Source organism: Mixophyes fleayi, chromosome 1 (assembly GCF_038048845.1).
Source record: "Mixophyes fleayi isolate aMixFle1 chromosome 1, aMixFle1.hap1, whole genome shotgun sequence".
Taxonomy (NCBI): Eukaryota; Metazoa; Chordata; class Amphibia; order Anura; family Limnodynastidae; genus Mixophyes; species Mixophyes fleayi.
The window spans coordinates 7534266-7542049 of NC_134402.1; positions in this window are offsets into that span (position 1 = coordinate 7534266).

Genomic DNA, 7784 nt, shown 5'->3' on the forward strand with positions numbered 1-7784 from the left:
GTTTCAACAGAGACAAGTTAAATAAACTGACAATGTCTTTCTCACAGGAAGCTGCTTTTATAGGCCTGAATCTGTGTTAAAACAAACTTCAGGTGCTGGCAACTCATTACTAGCAGTAGAACTTTAGGCCCTTTCCAGATGCAGTTCTGCACAGATGAAATAAAAATTAGTGAAGCATGTTGTTAGCTGAGCCTGTGGCTCCCTGCATAGATGCTATATTGTTATAACAAAGAATTTGCAGTTCAGGTCAAGCAGTGCCTGATTCTTCCTAGGCATTGGCATCTGCAACAACATAGCTAATCAGGTCACAATGGTGTCACATTAAAACAAGGTGGTCATTCACTGCGGATCTCTCTTTTATAGATTAACCAGCTCAGCCTGGCCGAATCACTTTTGCAGGGGGACCATGCACTCTATACTACTGGTATATGATATATGTTATTCATTACTGGGGAAGACTGTCCATTTTATTTAATTGTTTTTCACAGGGAATTGGATTTTAGAATGATTGATTTTTGAAATGTGCTGTAAAAGTCCCCAAAGGGGGCAGTACTGATACTACATGTAAAACAGTAATCAGTCATTTTGATTTAGACACATTATAATATTACAATACAAAATTATAACTTGGGAATTGAGCAAATAATTAAAACTGTGATGGACCATGTGTCCAGTTCATGCTTGTTATATCTTTATCTACTATAGCATAGAAATATGAAATTTTTTAGAAGCTATTTATAGAAAGGCAATGCATCCAAACTAATAGTTTGATTTTAATCAATTTTAGCACTGTGAATTGCCTAATTGAATAAATAGATAACATCTACATCTCTCTACAATGGACAAAGGGATGTGGGCAGGTAAAGTATTTTTTTTCAATAAAATATAAGATATTTACCGGATGTATTAGATATTTCTCCTTCTGAACATGGAATACAGTCATAGCAGCATATGGGAGATCCTTTCCTTCTTGCTCGTCTGTTTCCCGGAAGACAGATCGCAGAACACAAACCTTGTGGGACCTAGGGAATAAAAATATTAACCTGGCATTGCAATACTGCTGTCCAAGTATGATATTGTTTTTCTTGTATTTTAAATGTGTATATTGCTCTACTCAGATAATGTTTGAGATTAACAAATACATTATTTAAACATTATACTTGAATATAATCAAAGTTACTTATTATTGCAGCTGGGATATACTGTGCTTTCACAACATATACATGAATATAGAGTAAAGAACATGACTGGCATGAATTTGGTGCACTGTAGTCTTAAATAATTTTCATTGACTTGGTTTCATAAGTACCCTTGCCAAAAAATAAAACTTAACTTTTATTATACCATATTAAGAGTGTCTTGTTTATTATTAAAAACAGAATAATATTAAAAGAATTATGAATTGTGATGTGTGATTTTAAAATCGCTGTCCATATCTCCCTTTATCTATTTCCACAACAGTTCCTCTACATTATCAATCTAAATATAAACTGGTTGTAAAATCAGTTCTAATTTTCTCCTATAGCAGTCTACAATCCTCTCTTGGAGTCATAGTAATCTCATTATAATGGGCATCAGACTTGGTTCACAGTGCCTAAGCAAACATTTATCCTGTATCATCCTAGGTAGGTAGCAGGGATTAACCCATTACTACTCATGTGGTTCCCTGTAAAGAGTTTAGGAAGGGGAGTGTATTGCTATTTCCCTATTCTGTTCTAATATATCTTGGGGTTGGACAGACTGCTAAACCTATAACAGTCTAAGTAGATCGCTAATGGAATCAAGTCAAATGTTAAATTTTGTGCAGAGGTGCACAGCAAGACGCCAACACGCCTTTCGCTGCACTGGGCTTTCTCTAGACAAATTCGTAGGATTTTTAAACTCTCAGCAACCAATGAAGAATTAGGTGTGGGCTGCATTGTTGGAGGAAGTTAGTATTGTGTTTAACCCCTTTTAACCCCTTTTGATCCATGTAAAATAATTTAATTGTGTTTTAATCCGATACAGTAGCCATCTAGAATTTGTAACATTTCTATCACCTCTATACAGCCAAAATGTATAATCAAAGCTCTATATAGGACAAGTTTTCATAATCACAGTATCTTTTAGTGACTGCCATTCCTTTTACTTGATAGTGCGGCATTAACAATTGCTGCAAATATATTCTATATTGAAAATATTTAACCTCATTAGATCGAGGATATTAGAATCAATAGGTATAGCTATCTTTGTTCAAAATATTTAAGGTATATTTATCCCATTAAATCGAAGGTATTACATTTAATAAATATAGCTTTCCATTCTTGTAAAAGTCCTTCCTTTTTAATATGATTATATCATCCTGCTGCTAGATTCAATTTTGGAGTTCGACAGTTGCTGTCATCTACATATCTCTGTTAAATCAGAGGGTTCTAAATGTCCAATCTTATTACTCTGACAATGATATTCTTCATAAGTCATCTAGTAAAATCTGATGCGCTTTTAATTCTAAATGTTAATTCAAAAGAGCATCAATGTCTAATGTTGTATTATTTTATATTAAGTATACATCACTTAACATGAGAGTATGAAGAGCAATTGGTCAATCAATCAATAATTCCTCTGTTTTACACATACATCGGAGATAGTCATGGGGAGCAGAACATAAGCATCCGAGACCATATCTAATGTACCAAAACAGATCAGACAAAATAGAATGAGTTTCTTTTGCAGTATTAGAGTAATGTCACTCCGGAATTCCAAATAATTGTTGGTTTCCATTTAGAAAATCGCTAGCATGCTGACATGTTAAATTAGGAACTCTTATCGCCTGTCATACTGGAGTCCAAAAGTTTTCTAAATGTAATCGTCGTAGTTTCAGAGCTCGCTGCAAAATCTCCCACCCAGTAACATAAAATTGAAACTAAACTAAGCACTTCTAATAAACTTCTTTCAGGAATCTAGTCTGAATTTTCTTTACTTTATAATTGGTAGTTGAAAAATCTGTTGATATTGTACCCTTTCTTAGGATTGGATCCTTTTCCAGAATTTGAACAGAGACTTTAAGTTCATCTACAGTGGATAGGGGATAGGGGATAGCAAGATCCTGCAGTAAACAGATAAGCCTTTATATATCTATCTATTGGTATGCACATAAGCCTTTGGTGTTCATTCCCTGCCTTACCTTGTATTTCACTATCCTTGATATCTATTTTTTTTCCATATGTTACTTCATCTGAGTACCGGTTATCTGAGGATTTCAAGAACTGACATGGTCTATTGAGGTGGTGACAAGCAGCGGTTCACTTACTGATGTGCTTGTTTTACACTTACTTTGGGTACACATAATATGTACCACGCTTTATTATTGGCCCATATTTCTACTGATACTGCACTATCAGGCGCCTCTTTCTACATCTTTCTTCTAAAGGTTTTTTGTTTACCGAATTTACCATCTGGTCTTTTGGAGTATTGGCACTCATCCTGTAAACAAGGAAGGGCTTTTGGACTATCTTACAGATTGATAAGAAGTGTTAGGTAGAGCACCTGAGCGATACATTATTATTGTTTGATTTGTATATATATATATATATATATATATATATTACTGTTGAATTTTTCATTTATCATTCTCCTCAGTGAGTTATGCTATTCTTATTGTCATATTTATTATAATTGTAATTGTATAATTATCGTTTTTATTAGAATTGACCTTTCCATGTCTCCATGTTATTCTCCAAGGTAAAATTATCAGCTGCTGATCTTCTGGACGTGATGGATCAAATGTACCCACATAAACCCGTAAGGGAGTCTTCATATTGCCATTTGTTGTCCATACCCAATTCACAATTTCTAGTGTTTCTGGCATTTCTCCTTTTTCATTAAAAAATAGTTCTTCATTATATGGGCCTCTGTAGTTAACTTTACTTACAAAGTTTCTTAGCTTTAAATAACAGACAGAATATGGTAAGAGGTTTTACACATACAAATTATGACCTCATCTGCAAGAATAATGTAGAATTAATGTAATCTGTAACATAGTGTAAATTATTATGTAGATCACAACAGGAACTAATACATATATAAAAATAAGAGAGCCTTATGTAAGGTAGGAACCCATACAAGGTAGGAACCCCTGCACTCTTTGCTGTCCCTACATATTTTAATGGGTCATTATAAGAAAACACAGATGTTATAAAGAGTTAACCAGTAAAATCCATGCGGTGGTAGACACCATTGTGGGTGCACAGAAAAGGTATTGAAAAAGTGTGTTTGTGGTAATGGTCTTAACATTGTGCACAAAATATGCTGAAATAAGACATTTATATATATATATATATATATATATATATATATATACACACACACACACACACACACACACACACACACACACACACACATTGGAATCATGAGTTGGCTATAAAATGTAAAAGAGATGACTACAGATAGAGAGGTATCAGATGCAGTGATTGTAAATTACATGTAGGGTGTGAAAAGATATATGGTCATAATGGCTTCTTATTGTTTCATATAGTGTCATGATCCTTGATACTACAGTATATTTACAACTTGCTTTGTTGTATTGAACATTATTATTAATTTAAATTCACAGTTTTTACTCCATTCTCATAATCCATTTTCTTACTATTTGTTATTTATTGTTTGCTTGTCTCAGTGAGTAAGTGGGGTTGGCATCATCTGCTCCTGTTGTTAGGAGTCTGTGATATCTTAGCCCAGCGCCAAACTCTCAGCCGATCACAGGAATCACTGACACTGGTAAGAAGATGTCAGTTGCTTGTTCTCCATGTCGGCTGTCTGCGCTCATTATGGAGGATAAGAAAAACAATGAATGAGTGACATAACGTCAGGGGTTTAGGCTACATTGGCACCCTTGGAGATAGCTTTGGGGTCCTAATGGTAGTGCTAGAGGAAAAATTGAGAATATGACTATGAGGAAGTTGTTAATATAGTGGAAGTAGGTCTAAGGGTTAGTAAAATTAGTAGTGAGGCGTTCTTCTTCCAGTCTGTGCAATGAAATGTTTGCATCCTGTTATGTCGTTCTGCTTTCCAGTATTTTCTTCAAAGTAATGATCTACCCACCTCTGCTCCACAACTTATTAGGTTCACACTCAAAGACAACTACTTTTTATTTGGTGATGACATATCCTATGGTAGGCAAGAAGTAAAATGGTGATAACCTATTTATGGCCAAACTGGAGAAAGACCTTGTAGCTATCTGGCACTAGACAAAAAAAGTTACATGTTAAGGTTAGTAATAAGCCCTCATGTTGTGCTGTTATAAATGTGCAGTAGTGTACCAGCTGTAGAAATACTGTCCTGTACTGAAGGATACATTATTATTACAGCCTCTTTGATAAAGATGATTATTGATATTTTTGGGAATTTTATGTGATGTCAATGATTTAATAGTATTTGGAAAGTTCTATGTGATGTCATAGATGAACGAGCAATGTCCGAAATGTAGACATTCAAAACTTATTCAGATTGGTGTCCAAATTCGTTGTGAACTGAATCTCATGAGAGCTGTTAAATTATTCTATATAGTACAACATGCGAAGCAATATGATTTTTGTTCTGGAATATTTTTGTGTATTTTTACTCACCTTGTGTTGAAATTCAGAGATAGTTAAACCATACTTTGCTCCATACATATACATATCATGTAAAGCCTGGGCCATGCTGAGGACTGCTATATACACTTGGTAGGTGGCGGAATCTCCAGAGTAATTTAAAAGCTGGCTAAAGCTCTCCCTCCCGGTGCAGTTATCAAGATTTATCCCAAAAATATGTGAAAAGATAACATTCTTTTGAACATTTCCAGACAAGCACCTAAAGTAATAAATCCAGATATCTTCTAATAATCTGTCAGTCGCACGGCTGGATGGATGAAAACTGTATAAACGTTCCTGTAATCCAGGGATATAACGCAATGGAGAAGCAAATAGCAAACTACGATCGGCCAGTTCACTCATATCGGAATGTAATAATTCTCTTGCATTGGACCATGATGCTGGAAGGAGAACTGTCTTGTTAAAGAGATAATATTGTGCTTTATTCAAAACACTAATGAAGTTTATTGTTAAAGTTCCACAAATAACAACAATTTCAGTTGATGAATTTTGCAAAACAAGATGAATGTTATAAAATAGTGAAGGAGAAATTCTAATTTTGAATTCAGTACAAATTCCATAATTATACAATTGTTTGCTCAGATGTTCCAGCTCCCGTTCTCCAGCATCATCGTCTGATGTGATGATTCCGACCCAGTTCCACCCAAAACTTCTCAATAACTTTGCAATTGCCAAGTGTTGCATCTGATAGTTTTGAACTGTGCGAAAGAGGTTTGGATAAAGAATCCTATCACTTAGCAGCGGGTCTCTCGCTCCATAGCTGATCTAAAAACATCAATAATGTAAATTTTCAAATACAACAGTTACTTTTAATACTTAAGAAGAACTCGCAATGACAGATGTTGTAGGCTTGAATGACACAAATATTTGTTTACCACTTAGAACATATTAGCGAGACTGGACCTCATTTTCCATACTTGTGTGGAAGTGTTTGTAGTCAACTACAAGTTAAATCATACTCTCCTACTCTCCCGAATTTCGTGGAGTCCTCCCAGACTCCCGAAAGAGTAGGCAAAGCTCCCGCATTTACTGAAATTCACAGCATTCAATGGAGGGGGCGGGGTTTAATCGTGCCATTAAGCCCTAACCTCTCCATGCAATGCTGTAAATTTTGGCATTTTATAGTGGGGCGGGGCTACGGTGATGCAACAATGTCACCACGCCCCCTTCCTACCCCATGTCACGTGACTTCTCCCCCGGGGGAGAAATCTTAACAGTTGGCATGTATGAGTTAAATGCTAAATGCAATTACCACATTTTTACCCTAACACTGCAAGCACACACTATATACTGTCTCGCCGTTATGACAGGTCTGTGTAATCAACTATATTATCTACTTTTTCAACAGAGCTTTTTCTGTATACAAATGGATCATGCATTTCCTGGACTGCATCAGGTAATATATTTTTCAGCTGTTAATTATGCCAAAACTAATCTTGGCCTACCTCAGTTACTAAATTTAATTTTCGGTATAAAAAAAGGGTTTCTTATAAACAATAATTCAATATTTTAAATTGTGGTACATGTATCATGATGTTACAAGAGTTTTATATGTTTATACACTGTGTATGAAGTCTCTTATTTGGTAAATCCTACAGCAAATATATGTATATATGTGTATTCCATAGACAAAAAACCTTACGGTTTAACATGTTCGATTAAGGTTCCTTACACACCATCTAAAATGTAAGAAAACTATTGAAACTCCTCCACTCAAACTCCAAAAAGCAATGAAATTACATTGATTACGGCAGGAACCTTAATGGACGTGCTACTTGAGCAATACAGACATGGTATGACATCACATCCTGCGGTTAGCTGCAGATTCAGCACTATCATGGAGTGAGATTGCTGTCACTCACACAATACAGACATGGTATGTTCTCACATCCTGTGGTTAGCTGCAGATTCAGCACTATCATGGAGTCAGATTGCTGTCACTCACAAAATAAAGACATGGTATGTCATCACATCCTGTGGTTAGCTGCAGATTCAGCACTATCATGGAGTGAGATTGATGTCACTCACACAATGCTGGAGCTGCTAATTCACAGATTTGTGTGTTCACTGGAATACACACATGCAGTACTATTACATTTTCTTAGTTTAGCTTTATCGTAGTTTAGGGCCTGCGTGTCTTAGGAAGAGACA